The following is a 25,103-nucleotide window of genomic DNA, read 5'->3' as shown; positions in this document are numbered from 1 at the left end:
CTTTGCCCCACCTAATAAGCCGCGTAACTATAGTTCAACTGTTTTATTTGAGGGCAAAGAGATAGAGCAAGTCACCAGCCATAAGTTCCTAGGTGTATGGTTTTCTGAAGGATTGACATGGAACACACATATATAAAAACTAACGGTAGAACTCAGTAAAACCGTTGGATGTTTATATAAGCTCAGCCCAGTCTTACTAAAACGGTTACAAATAGAATTATATTACGCCCTTTTCTACTCTAAAATGACATACGGTATCTTGGTATGGGGTACTACTACAGAAACAAACTATCAAAAATTACTAGTTCTGCAAAAAAGAGTTTTGCGAGCATTCGAGCAATACCATGGTAATATCGGGGACTTGAAACCCAAACCACTCTTTGAAAAATACGCATTACTAACAATAACGAAACTGTATCATTTCAAACTTCTGCAGTGGATTAAACAAAACAAGCCATAGTGTCTTCAGAACCGGCCTGACAAAACTCATTATACTATGCGTCAGCAACGCCGGAAAATCCCAGCAAAAAGGATAAGTTATGGCAAGCAACACGTTCAGTATCAAATACCCACAATGTTAAATCGTTTACACGGTCTCATAGAATTCAATTCCGTTCCTTCGAACACCATCATCAAGTCCATACTAATGAACCATGATATTGAGTATGCTTATTAAAGTTTTTGTACTTGATTTGTTACATCCTATCTATCAATTTGAGTTATGTGTTGTAGTTGCTTTTCTTATGCTTTATTTTACATTCTGTATTGAAGTTTCTTTTCAGATGACGGTTTTGTGATAAGGTGATTTTTCTAATGTTTTCCCTGAAATAGTGTGAAAAGACCATGCTAAATTTTGTTGTGTCATGTTTTATTTATTGTGTTATTTATTTGTTTCTGTATGTCATTTGTTGTGTTATATATTTATTTCTGAAAACATATGCGACAGATTGAGTGGCCTGCGTGCCAAACTGTATTTAGGAGCAGAGGCCCCATGTCAGGCTATACAGCCTTTAGCCTCTGCTCCCGATCCTGTAAGAATTTCAGGATAAATAAACTTCAATTTGATATAAACTTCAATTCAAAAGAAATAAAAGAAATATAATGCATCATTAGAGTAACGCACAAGCCTCGCATAATGCACTTTGTGTATGTATAAAGCACAATGTACTCAAAGCGTCTCGAAGAAAGAGTAAAGCTGCTCGGTTTATGGTATAATTCTACTTGTACGTAGCATAATCGTGTCATCTCCGATAGAAATGCTTAACATGCTATTACTCGTAATGCCCAGAAAAGTTCTATCTTTTTCTCGCTCACTGTATAACAGTACCTCACCACTTGCCTAGTTGCATATTTTACTTTTGCATACGTCACATTAAGTCTTAAGCACCTACAACATTGACCCTATTTTTTTCTCGAGCAAAAAGTATGAAAATTTGTCTTTAACCTTTAAGACAATAGAATGAGTTACTTTCCACAATCACTTCGATAACACAATCTTTATTTCAACCATCAATAGTACTAATGTATCTAGATCTCTCACACTTTCAGTATCTAACATTGTCAGCTGACTGATTTGCAGCTGCTGTTTTCTTTATACTTTGCTAATTAAGAACATCTGTAAGAATGTTTAGGTTGCACTAGTGTTTCTCAACTTGTAATTGCTGAATGCTGTTTCACCAACAGTATAGCTGTTTTGTTTGTCAAATAATCATGGTCTAGTTCACGTCCTCCCATGTGATGCCTCCAGTGGTCCCTTAAAGCATTTGTATAACAAGGCAATACAATTGACTCACGAATTCTCTTCTAGTAGCTGCAAAGGCATCCAAGTAGGAGATTCCATGACAGGCTTCTCATCTTGTTGTGCAGGCCACTGACACACTTAAGAATTCATTGGTTTTATTGATTCATTTGCATACAGAGCACAATGCTAATTAGTGGATATTAGTAAAAATTATTGCAGAAAACTAAGTTCACTCACACAGTGTGTGTGCCTGCTCATGCTTTGTTAAATGGTAATCTAATACAGTAAAAGCTAATTAATTTGAAATCATAGGAGATAACAAATTTGTTTGAATTAAGCGTAGTCCAAATTAGTGCGCAGGTGCCAGAATGAACAAATATAGCACCACACTATGCGGGCGGAATCCAAAACTGCCACCACCGGACTCGTTACTGTGAATTAGTTGCTACCACGCTTTTGTGGCAGATGATTTTGATTGATTTGTGGGGTTTAACGTCCCAAAACCAGGCAGATGATTTTGCAGATTAGGTTGATGGAGCACTAACAGCGAATAATTTATCAGTCAATGATACGCCTGAAACAAGCCCCGACATGCATTCATGTGATCAGTGAGCCGTAGTGCCAAATATATGATGCCCTTTATGCTTTCATACAAATTTATTTACAAGGCAGAGTTAGCACAATCATAATTAAAATTAATCAGCAATTTACATTTCCTTGCATTTCTTTTGTCACGACTATGATCATCGTTGGCAGCTTGCCCAAGAGCTCCAGCACAGTATCCGAATTCTCAGCTGCTGAGAAATGGTGCCATTTCATTGCTGTGCATCTCCAATAAATTTGTTCTTGTTTTACGTCACGTTGTGACCACTTGGAGCAGACTACTATGAGGAGCAATAAAAACAAGGAGCTCCTAGTTCGAATTAATCATCGTGGATACTGATGTGTTTGAATTGTCGGAAGTTTCCACTATTGAAATACACAGGCCTGTGTTGGAACAAGGACGTCAGTTCAAATCAACTGCAAGTTTGAATCAATGAATTAACAAGCTTTTACTGTAGTGCATGCTGTGGATAGGTCATTCACACTATTATATATATATGCATATATGTACTATTCTCGTCAAATGAAACCTGAGCAGCGGCAAGCCTTCGCAATGGTGTAGTGCGCGCCGTCCAGTTATCACTATGGAAAGTTGCGCATATGCCCAGTGCGGCCAAACGGGATGTGCACATGTGAATGGTGATGACTGGACGGCGTGCACTATACCATTGTGAAGGCTTGCCGCTGTTCAGGTTTCATTTGACGAGGATAGTACATGAGCATATGCACAAGGCTATGACATTCATGGTGCTGGATTGTGCTTGCAAAATAGGCACGCTTAATTGACAGAGCAGGTTACCATTGGTCGTCTCCTTCTTGGTGTCTCAACAGAGGCAGTGGTGGATGGCAAAGTCGGAAATTCCTGCACAGTATAAGCAGTTTGCTGACACAGCCCACTTAAAAATGCCCGTGGCCTAGGCTTGTGCGAATATTCGAATGCTTTGAATGATCTAACGAATAGTTGAGTATTCGAATTTGCTTCGTTTGAATTTAAACTATCGAATATTTTTGAAGTATTCGCAATTAACGCATAATTGTATATTAACACATATGTCACTGCCTTTAAAGATGGTTTCACTGCAATTAAGGAATGCTGAACCGTGAAAGCACCTTGCCAGGGTAATTTAGCTTTCCCGCAAAGCCCTCTTTCAAATTTAAAGGGGCCCTCAACACTTACTGAACATGGTCAGAAAATGCTACCAGTCGGTAGTCGAGGCTACCGAGAACACGCGAGGCATATATTAAAGCCCAGCACGCAGCCTGTAGTTCAGAATAAATTTTCAAAGCTAAAAATTACTTTCTTCTCTCGGCAAATGACACCAAAAGCTCAAAAAAATCACTTGTCACAGCCAAGAAAGAATATGCGGCTCTGGTCACAGCCATTGACTGGTTTGAGCATGGCGCGCTCGTCGTTACCAGGGCTGCCGCGGGAGGCCGCTGCTTGTTGATTTGTGGTGTTTAACGTCCCAAAACCACCATTTGATTATGAGAGACGCCGTAGTGGAGGGCTCCGGAAATTTTGACCACCTGGGGTTCTTTAACGTGCACCCAAATCTGAGTACACGGGCCTACAACATTTCCCCCTCCATCGGAAATGCAGCCGCCGCAGCCGGGAATCGAACCCGCGACCTACGGGTCAGCAGCCGAGTACCTTAGCCACTAGACCACCGCGGCGGGGCGCCGCTGCTTGTCCACGAGTACGTGCGCGATCGCTCTGAAAATCCCTGTATTCAAAAAAAAAAGGTGCTCAAGGTCACGAGGTGCTCAAGGTCACGAGGTGCATGTGACGTATTTTGTTTCGACATGCAATTCCTCCCTGCTTAACTTACAGCTATTGTCGGGATGAGAAGAGAGAATGCAATTGCAGCATGCGACAAATTTTAGAACTCCGCTCGTACTGAATTGATTCTAGAAACTTTGCGGCAGTAAATTTGTGAGGCAAGAAGCACGTTTACTGGCTCTATGGCTAAGGGCTCCTTTAAAGAAACATGTTACCCTCAAATCAATTCGTTTGATTAAGCGTGTTATGACGGCTTACATGCTCCAAGTATAATAAATTTTAAGACGTTAGGTATCTTAGAGGTTATCACTCGCAGCCTACCGAAACTACTACTCAAGGTTGTTTCGACTTACTTTGAACGAAAAAATGACTGGCATTTGGGTAGAGCACCAATTGCAATTGACAATAAATATTGTGCAGGTTAGTTAGGTCATAATAAATATTCTTTTTTTTACATGTCATACATTCCATTCGAATTCGATTCGTAATTATTCGATTAAAATCACTATTCGCTTCGACCCTAAAGTTCACTATTTGCACAAGCCTACTGTGGCCCCATTCATCTTCCCTTCTTTTTATGCCGTACATCATGACATAATTTGAAATGAAGCAGAACAGGAGCCTAATCGCATGACTGCTTGACATGCCCTCAGTTAGACCACAGAGGCAGCTTGTGTGCATGAGATACCAATACCTCGTGACATCATTGGAAAAGAAAGCAAAGTTTACTTATTGTTACAATCTCTCACACTTGCCAGCAAGTTTATTTATTGTTTATTTATTTATTTATTGCGAATACTGCAGGCCAGTTTGTGGCCCAAGCAGGAGGGGCAATTGGCAATACCCATAACACTGTTACACATACATACAAAGAATAAAAATAATAACAAAAAAGGAGTACAATGCAGATTGGTCAAGACATAGCACACCATACAATGCATATACTTAACGACAGATGCTTTCCTGGAGCGCTTGGGAAAAATTTTTGGCTTGTATCACTGCTTCCGGGAGCGCATTCCATTCAGAGATTGTACGTGGGAAGAATCTCCTTAAACTGATTAGTTTTGGCAAAGATAGGCTGAAAGGAATAAGCATGCATGTGACGGGTCCTTCTTGTGCTTAGCGGTTTAATCATAGTTGACAAAGTTATTTTCACCTTAGAAGTAGCGATATTGTTGAGGAAGATTAAACGGGCCAAGCGTCTACGAACTGCTAGGGTTTGAATGCCATTATCAGTCATGAGCTTCGACGGAGAATCGTAACGCCCCTATTTGTTAAAAATAAAACGCACCGCTTTTCTCTGAACAAGCTCAAGCATGTAGATATCTTTTTTCAAGTGCGGATTCCATATCACGGAAGCATATTCAAGTTTAGATCTAACAAAAGTTTCATAGGCTAAAAGCTTAACATGATGGAGAATGTCTTAACTTTTGCTCAAAAAACACAACTTAGTGAATGCAGCAGTACAAATACGTTTTACGTGGGATGACCAAGGTAAATTAGAGTTCAAATATAGGCCCAAGTACTTGTACTCCCCAACATCTGCAATACAAGTGTTCTGCAAGAAGTACTGGGAGTTGAAGAAATGTTTTTTTGCGCATTATTCGTAGAAATGCACATTTCACCGCATTCAACATCATTCCCCACTGCTGACACCAACTCTCTATTGCAACCAGGGATTCCTGCAAAACTTCACAGTCATTAGGTGAGCGAATTTCTCTAAAAACAACATAATCATCGGCAAACAGCCTGATGGAGACAGTTTCGGGAACTACGTGGGCTAAATCATTTATATAAAGAAGAAACAACAGCGGTCCCAGCACGCTGCCCTGGGGTACCTCAGAGGTAACAGCAAGAAAATTAGAGAAACAACCATTAATATCAACATACTGTTTTTCTGTTATTTAAATAAGCTCTTATCCAGTTCAAAAGACAATCAGGAAGGCCAATGTGTTCAAGTTTATACAAAAGCTTATCGTGTGGCACTTTGTCAAAGACTTTGCTAAGGTCGAGAAAAACCACATCAACTTGTCCAGACTCGTCCAATACCGCAGAGAAGTGATGAACAGTAGTGACCAATTGCGTAACAGTGGATATATTTTTTCAAAAACCGTGTTGATAGGGCGACAAAATGTTCCTTTCGGCCATAAATTCATGAATGAACCCTACCATAACATGCTCCAACATTTTACAACAGCTACTTGTGATGGAAATGGCTCTTTAGTTAGAAATTGAAAGTTTCTCTCCCGTTTTAAACAGTGGTTTGACCCTAGCAACCAAAAAATCATACGGCACTTCACCTGATGTGAGATCTGAAAAAGGTTAGTTAAAAAGGCAGGTAGCTGATCAGCATACCGTTTCAAGAATCCATTAGGAAGATCATCGGGGCCGGGACTTTTTCTAGGATCAACCTTTCGTAATAATGCCAGTATTCCGAGATCCGAAATAACAGGTATATTTGAATATTCCGTTGGGCGTTTAGGAACTGATCTGCCTGGTGAAAAGACTGATTGAAAGTAATGATTGAATGATTGAGCTATTTTTTGTCATCTCTTACAATTTTACCATTTACAGCTACTTCTTTCAGAATATTTTTTCGTTCACCCAGAAACCGCCAACACTTAGAGGGGTCATTTTTAATGAACTCAGGAAGTGTTACGGTAAAATAATGAGCTTTCGCTGATTTAACCTTAAATTCCAAAGACTGCTTCAGGCTTTGTAAATGTTGCTCCACTAGACTCCTCTTTCTCCCAAGACGTTTAATCTTACGCTTGGTCTGAATGATATCTCGGGTAATCCATTCATTGAAACGCTTGTTTCTAACCTTCCTTAAGGGTACAAAATGCTCGATGCAGTATTTTATTGTTTCCTTGAAGTGCGTCGACAACGTGTGCACATCATTGCTAGTTTGGATATCAAATTTCAACTCTAAGTAATCAATGTTAAAAGCGTCATCGGCACGGTCAAAATTTTTGACATGGTTGAGCGGTTGGTTTTCAACACTGCCAAACCCGGCAGAAGAACAATAAAACGATAAGAGCCGGTGGTCGGAAATACCAGGATCTACATTTACTACACCACTGGAAAATACGTTGCTAACAAAAAATAAATCTAGAATGGCGTCGAGACTGGTAGGTTCCAAAGCTAACTGTTTTAGACTTATAGCCAACATCATGTCTAGGAGAGTATCACAAGGGTCACTCTCTCCATAAGTACGCCGATTCCAGTCAAAACTCGGCAGATTAAAATCGCCTGTTACAATAACCGGGCGACCACGGTAGGGCAAAAAATAATCGTACAATTTGCAAAGAAACGAGTTCGTTGCATCAGGCGATCGATAAGCAGCACAAAGCAAGAATTTTATGTCACAAAAAGATACGTTTAAAAACAAGCTTTCATGATTAGAGATCCCAGGCAAAACCGAGATCTCGATATTGGTTTTAGCTATAACGGCAACGCCCCCCCCCACGGGAGCCACCATCACACCGAAATATCTGATAGCCACGTGGAACAACTTCGCCGTCACTGATCCTATCACTCAGCCAGGTTTCGGTGATTACAACTAGATGGGGGTCATAATTCAAAAGAAGCAGTTCTAAACTGTCAGTTTTATTTACAATACTTCTTGCATTAAATGAAATGACAATCAGCTCATCGACAGGGCGCAGGAGTGGCTATATGTTTGCTCGTGTCGGCAATTCATTTGCCTCGACAGGAACGCGACGGTTTGTGGAATCGTTCCATGCGTACAACATTTTGTCAATGTAAAGTTTGTCGTGCACAAGCGTAACCTTCTTCCCCTTGTGTTTTTCAAGATTTGGCACTCTGCCAAAGCGATCGTCTTTTGCTCAGTGTTTCTTGCGAATAATCATTTTGAATGAAGACAGTTGTTCCCTTAAGTTTTTTAGCGTTGAGCATGACGCCTTGTTTTTCAGTGAAATTACTGAAGTGAAGGATCACAGGACGATTTGAAGACGGCTTACCTATTCTATGAATTCTATCAACAGACGAACAAGTTACTCCTAGAGTTTTTTTGAAGATGTCGTCGAGAATCAGTCGTCTTAAGTCAAGTTCACTTTTCTTCGAGGCCTCCTCAACGCCAAATACAACCAAATTGTTACGCCTCCCTTGTTTTCAAGGTCGACTATCTTCGCATGTTGCAGACGTATTGTCTCCTGTAAAGTCATGACAACCTCTCTAACACCATCAAAAGAATCCATTCTCGCAGCCATTCCTTTCGTTTCGCTCTCCAAGTGGCTTAACCGTCCTCCCAGAGACATCATCATTTGTTCTGTTTGCTCAACTCTTTGTTTTACTTCTAGCAAATCATTTCGGATAGCTTGTTGGCCTTTAATAAGTGACTCTAGCATCTCTTCAACGGTAGGTCCTGGATTTTCTTCAATGTCCCCACACAACAATAGCTTAGATAGATGCGCTCAATCACATAGTATACAAAGCAGCGTCCGTGGGCACGGCGCAACAAGAAGGCATCTTTCGTCAGATCGGTACGAATAAGTATAACTAACCTGCAACAATAAAACGGGAGGCGCGGTGAACATCTTGCCCCGTGCAGCCTCGCCGTGCCCACTAACCGATCCGTCGTGCACTGTTGGTTTTATAGATGTCCAGAGTGATGACGTGAGGCCTTTGATATGCATCCGCACAGGCGCAGGAAGCACAATGGAAACGAAGCTTGCCGATGCAGAGACGGGGCCGATGCCTGTTGAAACTTTTCCAGCCCAGAAGACCACTTGATGTGACGATGAAATAAACCCGGCGAAAGGCAGCAAAAGGGCCTGCAACAATAAAACGGGAGGCGCGGTGAACATCTTGCCCCGTGCAGCCTCACCGTGCCCACTCTGTTGTTGAGGCAAAACTAAATGTTTACATATTTTAATAAATAATGTGTTGATTTTCATAATCTTGAAGCATTGCACCAACAAAAGCGAGGGGCACAACAGTGTGGCAGCATGAATCGGCCTCTTTCATTTTCCTATGCTGCCCTCTGCGGTTTTAGTAGGACTTTGCTAGGGGCCGGCTGGTATTGCCAAAAGCAAAGCTTACGAGATTAATGTTCCGCTATCTTTCCGAAAGGAGAAAGACGCGTGTGCCAGGGTAACGTAAAAAAGGCGGATTCAGGAACCTTTGAAATAACTGCATGAATATTGGGTAGTTCGTTGCCTTTCATAAACACCCACTCTTACATATTTTTGAGACCTTGGCATACAGCCACAGAAAAAAACACCACTAACTGTTATGAAAAATAAATGAAAAAAATACAGATGGCAATATGTTTTTTGAATATAGCATTCACGCATTTAACACCTGATATCTCTGGAAATGCTGTCACTGAAACTATTTCAATGCCCTACAAAAAAAATTAAGTGTTGATGACTTGTAGCCACTAAATCACATATTGTAAAGTGCCTGTTGTGATGGGGTCTGGCAGGGTCGCCTGGCTGTCAGCAACATCCATAGGCTCCTGAAAACAATTTTATATTGCAGAAACATGCTTGTATACCAAGGCATGACTGCTATTTTATTTCAAGCAGCTAATAAATATGAAAAGAATTGCATTATAAGAGTGCTTTGAGTGCTGCCTGAATGTTTAACGGTCTCCTGACAACAAAACTTTTGCTTTCGACTTTTTAACCATAATTTGTAATTTTTAATGAAGCTCTGCTAATGTAGAAATTGAATCGTAAATGTTTTAACACATTGTATAAATAATGCTTGCATCGTTAACTGACAGCAAATTGGCATCAGTTTGAAACACCCGCCTAAATACCGTAATAGACTAGTGGCACACTGCCAGGGAGCACTTAAGGACATGTGCCCTCAAGCTTCACTGTAGTTGAAAGCTCAATAGTCAAGTCGGTGCCCGAGCACAATAAAGAATGAAACGTGCTTCAATACTGTTCACTCCCCCCATTCCCCCCCCAGAAAACAAAGAAAAACATTCCTGGCTGAAGCAGCCAGAACTGAGCACTACTACGAGACAGCATGATAGGTGACAAACAATAGTCCTTGCTCGATGCCAGTCGGGGTATTGTGTGAGCCGTGCAAGTACTCTCCGGTTTAGACAATACTCCTTTTACTCCATATAACATCACATGGGACCTCTGTCTCCGACATACTAGTGGTGACGTTGCGAGGTACTGAAAACTTATAATTGCACTGACACTTACATTAGGACCATATTAAAATATCTCGAGGGCATCGTTCATTGCAAACTTAGCGTCAGGGGTCCTTTAGGGCAAATTGCTAGAGCGTCAAAATCATTCAGAATAATGTCCTTGTGAGCTGGTGCCAGAAGCAATGCTCTACATAAAATTCATCTGTTGGCTATTCATAGCTCCAAAATCACAAGTTGTGACGTACCTGTTGTGCCTCGCGGTGAGCAATATCCACAGGTTCCTGTGAAAAAATCTTGAAATGTAAAAACATGCTTGTACCCAAACACAACTGGTTATGTGTTTCAAGCAGCTATGAAAAATGACCGAGAATCGTAACACTACTAGAGTGCGTAGAATGCTACCTGAAGTTTTAAGGCAAATTGCTAGAGCACCGAGACCATTTGGACTAATATTCCTGCGAGCTGGTGCCATAAGCAATGCTCTACATAAACCTTATCTGTTAGCAACAGGTAGTAAATAAATCACATATTGTAAAGTACCTGTCGTGATGGACTTGGCCGAGACCCCAGGCTATCAGCGACATCCACAGGTTCCGGGGAAAAAGATTTTAAACTGTAGAAACATGCTGGTACCCAAACACAACTAGTTATTTATTTCAAGCAGCGATTAAAAATGACAGAGAAGCATAACACAACTTTAGTGCATAGATTGCCACCTGAAGTTTTAGGGCAAATTTCCAGTGCACCAAGACAGAGATTCTGACTAATATTACTGTAAGGTTGTAGCAATGCAATGTCTTACAGGAAAATTTATCTGTTAGCGACTCCTTGAGTGACATAAGTACAGCCACACTAACGCCTCATGTCGTTGTAGTCACAAAATGGCATATTGTAATATACTTGTCGTGATAGGCCGGGCAGGGTCTCTGGGATTTCACTTAAATCCATAGGCGCCTGGAAATAAAGATTTATTTTGCAGAAACATGCTTGTACCAGAACATCACCGGTATTTTATTTCAAGCAGCTATTAAAATCGAAGAAGAAGCATCACATGACTGCATTGTTTTGAGTACTGCCTGGAGGAGTAAGCAAATATTGGGTATGAATTCTATAGAATACGGCAAGGTGGCTGAAGGGTTAATAAATGTAAGATACACAACCACATGTTGGTAGCACAAATCCACAAGAAAATTCATACGGACTTCTCAGTGCCCGAAGCAGCTTTGAAAAGCAACTACAGTGAACTACCTGTAAGAGGAACTCAGTTAAGACGAATTATTGCTTAGGAAGAAAAACATGGGAGTGTTTTTTGGTATGCTATCGACTCAATGCAAAATAAATCTGCTTAAGACGAACTGCGTAACAGGCCTCTTCTGTTGAGACGAACACTTGTAACAATGGGGATTCTGCGTATCGAGCAATATAGTCTTGATGGGAGCATTCAGGCGAACAAAACAAAGGAAAATGGGAGAAAAAAAACTGGAAAACTCTTTGATACAAAGCTTTAAAGCATATCGCAAGCTAACTGCGACGTTGACTGAGAGAGCAAGATAAGTGGAAAAGAAAGCTCAGCACATGAATCTGATATCTTCCTCACCCCTAGCCTGTTGGTGGAAGGGCCGTCTTCATCACCAAAGAAAGCGACAAAAAGCATTCGTCTTTTCGTATTATCCTCGCATTCTTTAGTTCCCGAACAGGATTACAGTGAAGAACAGAACAACAAAAGAGCTTGCCTAGAGGGGAAAATGCAAGGCAAAGGGGGTGAACAAGAGCGAAATGAAAGTGAAAATGAGAACGAAGGTTATCTGTACATTATAAACACATAAAATGGAAACCACACAGTATGTGGCACTATCACTCCCATCAGAAGAGTCAGACGCATTAACATCATCCCACAATGATTCTGAGCACATGTTCTGGTCATTTTTCGTTGTTTTACATAAGGTCCGTGCACGTCGCATCTGTTTCCAGTGGAATTCAGCAAATTGCGGTGAGCCATTTTCATATGAAAGAGCACAGAGAAGGAAGATAATTTTGCACGCCTAATATAGCTGCGATCTGTCTTGTTTGTGTACCCCAGGCTTGTGATTGGGAGTAGTGTAAACGGAGGTTTTCAGCTGCATGTCGTTCAGGAAAAGTTACTGCAGGCAGAAAATAAGAAAATATTCTAACTTAAAAAAAGAAGTTTGCTGATTTTCATAAACATCTTCGCATATATTGGCTAATGAGGTTCACGACACATTTAAAGTGGCACACAAGCCTCTGTTGTAGTTAACAAAATGCAAGTAATTCAATAAACAAGAATTCTCAGTATAGCAGTTCTACAATATTATAAATGAGAGTTGTTCGAATAGCTGTGAGTAATCACGAAACGGCACTGTCATGTGATACCTGTTGCTTCAGAGAGGGTTCAGGAGGGCTACTCAGGACTGTTATTTCTGTTATTTCTGGCTGGGTATCCTGCTGAGCAGTCGCAATAGTACCTGCACCACCTTCTTGCTGCTGTGGAAGGGGTGTCTGTTGCAAATGAATAACGAAGTGCATGACAGATTTAAAGTGGCACACAAGCCTCTGTTGTAGTTAACAAAACACAAGTAATTCAGTAAACAGGAATTCACAGTATAGCAGTTTTACAATATTATAAAGGAGAGTAGAGGGGTTCACTTTGCTCAGGCTTGCCAAGCTGTCACAAGAAGCTCTCCATGAAAAGTTAACGCAGAATGTGTACGAAGAGAAAAAAATGGAGAACTGCAATCAAAGCTTTCTATCACGCAGTGCTTTATGCCATTATTTTTCCCTTTAGGTTGTTTTAGTTTCATAGCGTTGAACATTTACTCTGTGCTTCATTTTTCTAATTAATCCGTCAAGTAAATCAAACTGCTTTGCATGCAAAGTATCTATTACTCCCACTTTCCTGGTTCTAAGGCAAATGCATGTGACAACAAAAATGCTGAACCAAATTAACACACCTATGCATCTCAATTAACACATTTGCATGCAATAGTAGCTACACACTCTAAATATTCACAAGGATGGCAATGCTGCAATAGAGCACAATACAATGCTAAAACTTGAATGCACTGTAATTCCTAAAATCTGAGTAGGACTAATTAAATAAAATTTTGACAAGTATAGCTTATTGTTTATCAATGATTTAGAGCTTCTTTCTGGTTTAAAATAAAGGGGCGTATTTTGTAACAGAGAAACCTTTGTCAGCTAGTAGAACATCGTCAGAAATTTTCTCATAAATTGCATGCAGTCATGTAATTAATGATCTGCACGACAAGTCAGCACTGTAGCCTCGCCAGCTTAATGCTTAAATTCATTTTTTTTCCGTTTCCTGTACTATCCGCCGAATAAATATGCCGAAGTACGAGCACGCATTCATTTTACGCGTCGCCCTAATAAAAGTTTAGCATTTAAATCTCCAGGGCACAGTTATTGCGGTCTCTCACCGGGGCAGGGACGGCAGCCTCGTGGAGGCAAACTACCAACGGCAACGCCCTATTGAAGTGTTCAAGTGCAAAGTGTTTTGAGCACACACAAGCGGACTTCGCTGGCTCCCAGTCGCGGTGACCGGGTCTTATGGCTTCGACCCATAGCCTCCGACGACGGGGATCTTTGGGAAAGCTGTTTTAAAGCATGCAACATTACATACGTGCATTCGCATACATTAGTAACAAATGGAAAACAGCCACGAATAAATTGAAACACAGTGCAACCACGACGTGGACAAAGAAGACGAAAACACAAACACCAGCGCAATGCCCGTGTCGTCTGCGTCGTAATTGCGCTGCGTTTTAAAAGTCAAGGAGAGTCACCAACTGGCCCAGTTTTCCTTTCCTCTACAGCATGTTCTACAGCCATGAATAAAGCAGAGGAATACTACGCTCACGCATGCAGTATCGTGCATTATGTTCTGAGAGCTAGCGCATGCATTTACCTTCGATCATGCATCTAATATATAAATCAAATGCAATACACTTACACGTGGAAGGTGGCGCCCAGTTCCTTTCTCATCGCGCGCCAGCCGCACCCGGGCACACTGCAAGAAGGCATTGCCGAGCTCCTTTGTTCTTCCTTCGATAAAATCTCATGCTTTGTTCTTCGGCTAGTCAGTCAGCTGACGACGCCCCGACGCTCTGCAGGCACGACGCGAGAGTCTCCTAGCCGATAACGACGCATGCGTCAACGAGTCAGCGCGCCTGACCTTGCAAGAAGGAGCTTTCTTTACTCTTCCCTACTTCTGGCTTCAAAAAATGTGATGTAGCTGCCTCTCCTATATCTTTTCCTTCCTCCATGGCCCAGACAGTTCTGTACGCCATGAGAGCGCAAGTATTCGCCGAAATCGACCGACTGGTGGAAGTCGGGAGTTCTGTCCCCAGTGAGCGTGGCTGAATGGGCAGCGCCAATAGTGCCAGTGGTAAAGAAAAACGGAGACATCCGTCTGTGTGGAGACTTTAAGCTGATGGTCAATCTAGCGACAAGAACAGAACAGTACCCGCTTCCGAAAATCGAAGACATCTTTGCCACGCTAGCAGGGTGCGAGGTGTTTAGCACGCTCGAAGTACGGAACGCATTAAGCCAACTTTCCCTGTATGATGATGCCAAAAAGATAGCTGTGCTAAATACGTACAAGGGCCTCTTCTGCTAAAATCGCTTGGCTTTTGGTATCGCCTGCACTGTTCCAGCGACGCATAGAAGCGGTACTACAGGGGTTACCCAGGGTGAAAGTTTACTTGGACGACGTTATTGTAGCGGAAAAGGAGCAGAATACCATGCTACTATAACAAGTGTTGGAACGACTGTGGGCGAATGGCCTCGCGCTGAACAGAAGTGTCATTTCCGGGAAAAAGAAGCATTTTTTGGGCACCGAATCGACGCAAGAGGCCTTCACCCCCTTAGAAGCCGTGCTGGTGGCACTGCCACCGACCTCTGTCAGCCAGCTTAAATCATTCTTAGGACTGGTGACGTATTACTCAAAGTTTCTACTAAATGTTCAACCACTTTGGCTTCGTTACACCACCTGTTGTCAAAAGCTGTACCCTGGTGTTGGGGGAACGCACAGGCGACAGCATTCTAAGAAACCAGGTGCGTCATGAGCAATGCAAACTTTCTTGTGCATTATGATCCTCAGAAACCCCTGTGGCTTGAGTGTGATGTGTCGGCGAAAGGAATAGGTACAGTTTTGTCTCACCACACCAACGGGGTGGATCATCCTATCACTTTCCACTCCAGAACTCTTACGTCAGCAGAACGTAAATTTCACATCTAGAAAAGGAGGCACCAGCGCTAGTTTTTTGGCGTTGTTAAATTCCGAGATTATTTGTTTGGCAATCAACTCACTCTGGTGACTGATCACAAGCCTTTGACTGGCTTGTTGAGTCCAGCCAAACCCATAAAGCAAATGGCAGTTGGCACCAATTCAACGTTGGGCGCTGTTCTTAGCAGCATATCAGTACGATTTCGAATACAGAAAATGGGAGCTGAATGCGAATGCCGACGCTCTGAGCCGCTTGCCGTAGCCTGTCCACGATGATGGCAGCGGAAAAGAACTTGCAGATTATGTCCTGCATGCGCAGGCACTGGATGACTTTGTTTTGTCTGCGCAGAATGTGTCGGATCACACCAGCAAAAACTGTTCACTTCAGCAAGTAAAGACTTGAATCCTTCAAGGCTGGTCCAAGCGCCTGCGGGCAGACGAACAACAGTATCAACCATATTTTGCACGGAGGCAGGAATTGACCGTGAGAAAAGGGATACTGTATTGAGGTCACTGTGTCGTTCCTCCTGAAGCTGCTCGAAATTTTGTTTTGAAAGAGCTACATGACTCGCATGCTGGCATCACAGCAATGAAGAACCTCGCGCGCTTGATTTTCTCGTACCCAGAGCTAGACAATGATATTGAGATGCTTGCGAAACGGTGTCCCCAGTGCGTGCAGTATTCGCCGATGCCCCCTTCGTAGGTTCTAGTAAACTGTTGGAAGACTAACGCACGTTGGTGCCGCCTACACATGGATTTCGCCGGTCCAGTGGAAAGACATAGGATCTTCGTTCTTGTCGACGCCGAGACTAAGTGGATAGAGGCAGTGCCAATGAAGACGACAACGGTGGCAATGGCAGTGAATGTACTCGGGCATTTTTGCACGCTTTGGCCTACCACGAACTGTTGTGTCGGACAATGGTCCGCAATTCACCAGTGCACAAACAGCAGGATTCTTCCGGGAAAATGGCGTGCGCCACGTAACAACTGCCCCATATTACCCACAATCCAACGGGCTGGCGGAACGGGCAGTACGAACCATCAAGGAGAGCCTGAAAAAAAATCACGTGAGAACGCTGCAAAGTCGACTTCCCAAATTTCTGTTACGTTACAGGTCTACGTTGACCCAAAAAGAGCAGTCACCTGCAGAAAGACTTCTGGAATTCCAGCCACGGACCCGCCTAAGCAACTTCTTTGCAAAGGAAAAAGGGCCGAAGAAGGCTACCGTCTACGAAGTCCCAAGCCCAGAAAAAAAAAGAGTATGCACAAGGAATGCAGGTTTGGAGTAGAAAATATGGTCAGCCAGGTCAAAGGTAGCTTCCAGGAACCGTGACAACAGTTGAAAGCAAACGATTGCTAAATGTCAACACGCCAACGGGGGTGCAAGGACCTGGATCAGGTTCGAGCTCACACCTCAAAGACACCCCTAACCCTGAAGAACTCATCTCCGGAAGGGCCACTCTCTTTCGCCGGCGACCGTACAACTAGCAGCAACGCCCTGCAAGCCAGTCAGTCTGTGCCGAGTGAGCCAGCAGCTAGATGTGGCATCGAGCCAGCAGTTTCAGAGCCAACAGAACCAATCCAACTCAGACGCTCCACCCGTGCCCGTAAGCCCTTGGATAGGTTCTAGCTCAGGGGGGAGGAAGTGATATATCGTTCATCCTCAGATGTAGGTGCGAGAATCATGCCGACCACACGTGCCTTAACCCGTCGTCACGGCGCATTCCGGCCCTCTGGCGAGGGTATAAAAGCAGCCTCTTGAATAAACATACAGTCTTGTTCCTGCCATGAAGGGTCTTTTTCTCGCACCTACATACGATATTACAAGAAGAGTAGCTGAGAATGTTCACAGCAGATGTCCAAAATACCAGTTGTTTGAAAGAAATAACTTTATGCCATTTTGCTTAACAAATAACCTTATGAAGCCTATCAACATATTGATGGTGACTTGTACCCACAGATGGGACTTAGTCTTTAATCATGCATAAGTCTTGCACGAGGCCGAGCCTTCCTGCGTATCACTCAGATATGCTAGTTGTAATAAATTCCACAACATCCTGGAGCGAAGTAAAAAAACCTTTATTCGTACACAAAGGAAAATACATAGGCTCAACAACATGCAATATTTCTGCCATAGCTTCCTGCTGAAAAGCAATCACTTTCATTTACTTGACAGATTTACATTTACTTGGCACCAACAAAAACATGGAAAAGAATTTGCATGCAACAAGTTTTTTTTAAAAGAACAATGTGGTTATTGATTGTATTTTCAGCTACTAAATATCATCACTTTGGTTTGTTGGCACTACAGATGGGCACAAATTTGCAAGTGCACAGCACACAGTAACAATCTTCTCCAATGAAGTATATTTGTCTCCTGGCTTGCTTGTCACAAAATCTATTGGCTGAACAGCTTGCATGATAACGAACTTGTTTCAAACCAGACCGATGACCCTTTCCAGATGTATGCAAATACTAGCAAGTTTGCGGGTGCTGGCAACTTCAAGTGCCAAGAGTTGACTTTTGCCCTTTGTGAAAGCTGGGATGCGAGGAGTGGCACAGTACAGGCCGACACTGTCTGCAAGCACGATGTGCCCATGTGCGAGTTTCTCAAGTAGGCCACATTGCTCCGTGATGTATTTGTCGCTTGATCTTCCATCCCACCCTTCTGAAACGAATGTTATTGAACCTTGGGGGCTAATACCCATTAGGAATTTAGCAGTGTTACTCGCTTTATATTGCGACCATGTCTCGCTCCTAGGTAGCTAAGATGATGGCTGTTCAATCTCAATTTCAAAACAGTCTATCACGACAGCAACCTTAGTTCCAAAAGAGTCTACAAATGCCTGTGGAATTGTCCTCTGCGGTTCGCTTTTCTCTGGCCATACTATTCGAGATTTAAGTCTCCAAAATGCCCCATGCAGTCACCTTTCCAGGATCCTGCTTCCAGTGAAACGGGACATTCCAAACCTGTAGACAATATCCTGGAGAGGAAAATTCCAATTCAGCTTCATTAGAAAAACAGAGAGTTCCTGGAATTTCGACAGGCCATTCTGAGGAGAGTGTTTCACGGCAACTTCTACAAGTTGAAAAATTGCAGAAAGCAGGATAAAGAAGGCTATGCCCGTATAAAAGAGAACTTTTCCATCATCTTGCTGCAGCAATACCTCTGTCACTTCCAACTGTGCTTTCTCTGCAGCTAGGAAACACAGCTCACTAGCCATCCTCTAGTTGTCTGTGTCTAGGGCTTGTGATGCATTGTTCAAATGCTGATTTTGCTGCTCTGCAGTGTAGAGGTTGCAGGCCAGGCTTCCATTTTCCGCCTGCATTGCTTGTATGTCGGCCATAGTGATATCTGTCTGGACAGCTTCATCTGTAAGAACAAATAAAATTAATGCCATTAGATACAAATTCTGCAACAGGTGCAGTTTGCGTTAAGGAAAGACTTGTAGGACAAGCTAACCTTTGCCGCGCTCCTCGCCTGGTAAGTCGCCAGGGAGGGCTGGTTCACTTTACAGTGCAAGACCCATTGGCAGAGATGTATCAGCCACAGATGGCAGGGTGGACGGTTCAGCGATTGGGGTGGTGGCCGCCTTTTTACTGCGCTGCTTCGTGCGCTCATAACGTAGTGTCATAACGTGCGCTCATAACACGTATGTCATCAGCCCCATAGTCTAGATGCCGGCTAGGAGCCCAATCTGGGTTGCTGTCATCCACAAAGTTGGAAGGCTTTCCTACAAGCAAGCATAGTTTTATCAAATCGTGTCGCCTTTTCGCTTAATGCAAGTCTTCCCGGTGCTCCAATCCACCAAACAGGGTGTTTAATGTGTAATGCCAAAGTAAGGGAAAACAAGAAAGTTCTCTATCACCCACAAAAAAGGTCAAGCTGTGCGTTACGTAATCGACATGTGTGCACTTCGCAGCAAGAAGCATGCAATTACGATAACGACTGATAGCTGTCATTGTAATTGAGGTCCGCGATTTTAGAACTATCGTGATGGAACTTTTCCAACCTATCTGACTTCCCCGCCGCTCACCCTCTCTTAACTTCGCTTTTTAAAGCGCCATACATGCACAAACGACTTATCGTTACTTTCTAGCAACCGAAGGAAAATACAATACAAGAGACTCGCGTCAGTGAATCGCTCGTAGCACGAAAGGACTGGTCGTTGCGAAGAGCTAGCTTGTGTCTAATCACAGTAACCTCTATGTTTACCTTGATATTACTTACCCGTGATGAAGTGACGTGCGCAGATGCAAATGTTTTTGAAGTTTTTCTGGTCGTTTCTGTTAATGCGCGCCAGCCAAACACGCCGGCGTTCACCAGAAAGTCGGAATGTGCGCTCACAATGCCAGGTGATAACTTTTGGCAGACTGAACATTCCAATGCCTTGTTCCCTGTTTGTAGGCTTTGAAGACGACTTGCTTCCTGAAGCCGTAAATTGCACAAAGTGGCATCGCAAAACCGGACAGAGCGAGCACACGCACAACACGACACCGCTGCGGCCTGCACCAGCTTTCATTGGTACACGACTGAGGTAGCCGGGCAAGGCGGCAGCGCCTACCGGAAGTGACGAATCAGCGCTTGGTGACGCACGTACACACTATGTATAGGGAAAGTGATAGCAAGCAAACACTGCTTGATCGAAAGCAAATTTGTATTGTTGACTTTCTTTGTATTTTCATTAGCAAGCACCGGGGCAGTATTTTTTTGCGACTTCCAGTGATGTCTCATTCTGATATGTGAATATATGCAGTGCCAACATCACCATCATTTACTCTATCAGTGTCATCATCAGTAATAGTCTCTCACTTCTAGAGCATGACGGCTGCTTTGTCTGCTTTCTCATTACAATGAGCAGTACACTAGTCGGCAATTCATCCAGGGCCGGAATAACAATACCAAGGGCTAGGTTGAGAAAAACAAAGAGGCCCTTCCTGCGGACTCGCTTGCTGGAGGAACGGTTGTGCTGCCCGAGATTTCCAGCGCCAGAGCAGTTCTTGAGAACTGGTTGGCCCTCCACGATCTCCTGACGTCATGAAGCTCTCGCCGCTTGGTGCCCCGTCCTCGGATTCCTTTGACCGTGTCCCAATCTTTGTCTTTCTCAATCTTTACTTCTCACTGTATCCTTGTAAACCCTCTTTATCCCCTTTCTTCGTGAGCTACAGCTGAGGTGTGGCACTTAGATGCAGACGGTTGCAAGGTTGACTTTTCTTTTATTTTTACCTTTTAAGAATCCCTCCCCCTCCTGCCTCACACTCTTGTTAACCTTGAGACTTGACACTTTCTATAATTCACTGCAAAGAACATGTACAGTATAGACTTGAAGAATCGCAGGAATGTTTATAAAGATTGTCTAGGCATCTCTTGTCTCCCACAACACATACAGTAATTGTCATAGGAATAGAACTATAGGAAGTTTTCATTGAGTGGAGGAGCATAGCCTCAAACCTGTGCATTTTCTTCTCTCTCTCCACCGCGTATAGGACCGACTAGCTGCTGTTGCTAGCTCATGCGGATTCCCTCATTTGGCAATGTGTGGCACTTGTTCACCGACGTCATTTTCACTCGAAAGTCAATGTCTAGAAGGGCTGCCAGTTCACATTTTACTAAGTTCCACGGTTCCAGGCAGCTCTGGTATCTGTACAAGTTTCCCCAGTGAGGCCGAGTGACACTTTGAAAGCAGAACCTGCGCATGATTCCTCTCCCACACGTCACTCTCGCAGTACCCATACATTGTGACCATCTTGAAGTGACTGGAATGCTTGCATCTCATACAAGATGTAGCACAAGATCTTCATCTGTTTTATGCAAATGTACTGTACCAACCTACCTATCCACTCTGAAAATCAGTATATTAGATTCTCATTACCTTGCATATGTTTAGCCCTAGCAGGACAATCTTAGTCGTCAGCTTGACATAGCATGACTGATTCAGACTTGGATTAGACTTAGTCACTTTGTTCAGCCCCGCATATACGGCATCGGAAAATAGAGCCACACACGTTTGCTTGCCCTGTGACCGTACCACTAGCACTTGCTGCATTTCAGAGGGCGCGGAGCAAGGGGTTCTATGATACAGAGTCGGAGCCATGCTGTAAACTCTGATAGCCATGATGTCCCTGCTAATGTGGCGATCACTGACTCGGTGGGAATTCTCACATTATTTACTTGCTTGTTGTGTCAATACATGGATACTGCGCCTGCATCTGAAAAAATGTCCAAGATTTCGGTGAGGCTTGACTGACATCTACTCTACGTACTAGTCCCTTGCAACAAGCAATGTAGGGAAGAATGAAGCAGCTCACTGGATTAATGGCAAAAGAGGTACATTTAAGCAAGCCTTGCATACAGGCTTGGTCTTGTGAACAGCAGAAAAAGCCACTGCGATCAAACTGGCGGACCTTGGAGATTTGTGGAAAGTGAGGTGTCACGGTTCGAAGCTAGTCTAGATGGCCTTGGGGATTTCATTCGAACAACTCCACCGTTTGTCATCACAATAGAAATAAGAATGCTGCTGTTTCTACTGGGCAGAAAGATCTCCAAACACACATCATGAGGGGCAATAAAAGCAGACCAGGGAAGCCCTCTGGCATGGAAAAGACAGACATCAAGAACAAGTATGAACTGCACTAAACTGCGTTATAAACTCAGAACTGGAAATAAATCAATCAAAATTGTCAGGGACTGCCAGGTACAAAAGCAGTAAATCACGATAAGCAACTTTACAACCATAGAAGATGTGATCTGTCATGAAATAGATCTTGTTTTTGTTCAACTTCTGCTGCGGCTCGTGCCTGAACCGCAGTCGAAGAACGCTTCCTTGTCACCTTTGCAGCGCGTTCACGAGCGTGATAACTTCTTCACTCTTAGAAGTCGGCACATAAGTTGCCCTTTACAAGCAGTGTTGCCAAGTCAAAAGTAACATTACCGCCACAGAAGCCTTTGCAATTCATTAGAAACTTCCAAGTTTGACCTTTGTGTCCAACTAATGCAGAATTTTTTAAAATTTAGTGAACACACACAAAAAAAGAATTTCACTCGAAGTTATCAGCCCTAACATAGACCTTTTCAATGTGCACCGTAACGTAATCACTTGGCACCTCAAACTATTTTTGAGAGGTGACAAAATGGTTAAAAAATGCTTGCGAGAGCCGGAGGCGTAATGCCGTCGGCCAAGTCAGCACAATATGCTCAGCTCAAGTTATCCTAACTGCTTTTGTGCATGCATTCCCTGATAGAGCTCGGACTTGAAATTATCCATGCTGTAGTATACGAGAGACCAAGCTTTGTAACCTTTTTTCGGCTGCATGGAGATTTACTGTTTCATGGTCCGGCAGCTTTTGAAAAGTAAGATACTCTCTTCAGCAGCGAGGTAACTGAACAGTGCGTTCACTTACCTCGTCGACCAATTTTTCGGACCCTCAAGAGGCCGAAAAAGTATGGAAACTTGGGTAGTCCGAAAAACAATATCACTCCCCCCCACACAAAAGAAAGACAGCGGCTTCGCTTACCAAGCGGCTTGAAAAAAACTGGTCACTACGATTCTGTAGGGTGCCGCATTGCTGTAACCAATAAGTCAGCTTGCACATTTTTAAGGTTGACGTTCGCACTGCAAATAACAGAAAGCACCACAAGTAGGCAGCGTATTCACTGGCTCCTCATTGTCGAAACCCGAGTCATCTTCCAGTACCTGGTGGACTGATTTGTCTTTGGTAAGTTTGTCACAGGGCTCAATATTGTGGTCTTCGCTAGTGTCATTTCTATGCAAATGGTGCCTGCAGTGTGCAAATGTTCAATTAAGTCAGTAGATAAACAGGGTTGATCAGATTCAGCACTGTTGTCATTGGATGATGACAACACTTCCTGTCTGATCATGAAACCTGTGTGGTGGAAACTATTGCAAGTTGTGTTCTTGGTAAATGCCATCCATGTACCTAAAAAACGCTAAGAGCAGACAGCAAGTCAATGGTGTAGCTATTGCCACTGTCCACGTATAGGACCCTATGACTATGTGTGACTGGTAGAGCTGCTTGAAAGTCTGGATAATTCCTTGGTCTATAAATTGTAGTACTCATATCATGTTTAGTGGCAAGAATTACACTTGCATGGCTTGGAGGTTTTTGATATGGCCATATGCAGCGCAGTTGTCTACTATCATTAGTGTTGCATACCCATGGCCAGCGGACCGGAACAGTTAGGAAGCACAGACTGCTCGAACGTCAAAAGCATTTATTTGGGACGTGTCCTTGCTTTTATCCCCGTTGTAGAACGATAACAGGGAGTGGGGCGATGCAATTGAACCATACTGAGCATCCACAAAACACTAGTGTGATGCAGCCACAACACTGCCTCTCCTCAAAAATGAAATTGCTGCACTGGCTCGCACTGCCTTGCAGACTGATGCAGGACTTGCTGCGGAGCTTCGGCTGAACTTTGGTTAGATCGGAGTGGTGAGTGGCGTGGTTGAGTGTTGTCATCCGCCAGGTGTACATTAGATGGCAAATTTCCTATGGGGCCCATTTTCACAGTAAGAGTTTCATTTATTGGATAAACTTGATGACCAACGCTAGCTTTTCTAGGCGGGGGGCCACAACGTAGCCTACTTTGAGTATCGTTGCAACTGATCTATCACCGGTCGGAGGGCTGGCGCTTTACGGCTTGTGTTGGCTGACGAGGGGGACGGTGCAGCAGGCGTGGCACTGCGAAAAGAACCCTGTCTCAACTCAGAGGAATTCTGTCTTTTCGCGGCGAAGTGTAAACTTACTCTTGTTGGCATAGGCCCCTAGGGCGTCGTAGTCAATCTTGATGCCTAGCACGTCGAGGTAGTGAGTGGACACTACTTGGGTGTCGTCTTCTCTGACAAGCCGCCTGGTGGACACGGGCCTGGCTGAGACCCGCAACTGTTGTGCTATCTCTCGTGCGCACTCTCCAAGAACCAATTTCCCAGCAGGCCTCCACTGCTGGGCTGTACAAATTGTAAATATTGTTGATCCCTTGTTGTAGTGCATTCTAAATTGTATGTATAGTGTATAGTTCCATTTCATCCTGTGGTAGGTCTTGGCATTTCTGTACACCTTGGTTCTTGAGCACTGACATTGACAACTAGACACATTGGTAGCGAATGAGGGCGACGGCGCACTTGATGGATGTGCCATCTAACGATGACTGCTGAAGTCTCTACGGTTGCCATTCTTGCTTCCGTTGCAGACTTTATATTGCCTGAGATCCACTTCTCCCTTTACTCGTAATTGTGCATGTACACGCTGCTCTCTACTGGGGGTATCCTGTCGTCAGTTTGACCTGCAACATTCAGAGGGAAACGGGTGTCAAAGGAAGATCTTATTTGATAGCCAGGTTGCATTACTGAGGGGGATTTCCCAGTCTTCGTTCGCGTTTTCCTGTGATTGAGCTGTAGTCTGGCTAATTTTTTATCAAGATCACCGCCTGTTATTTCCTGAATGCCTTTTCTTTATCGATCGCAACATTCTTTCAGCAGCTCCGTTTGACTGTGGATTGAAAGGTGCCGTGCACAGATGAGTAATGTTGTTTCTAGCTGTAAATGTGGCCAACTCTTTA

Source organism: Rhipicephalus microplus, chromosome 3, assembly GCF_043290135.1.
Source record: "Rhipicephalus microplus isolate Deutch F79 chromosome 3, USDA_Rmic, whole genome shotgun sequence".
Lineage (NCBI taxonomy): Eukaryota > Metazoa > Arthropoda > Arachnida > Ixodida > Ixodidae > Rhipicephalus > Rhipicephalus microplus.
The sequence above is the reverse complement of the archived record's forward strand: the minus strand, read 5'-3'. Positions refer to the sequence as shown.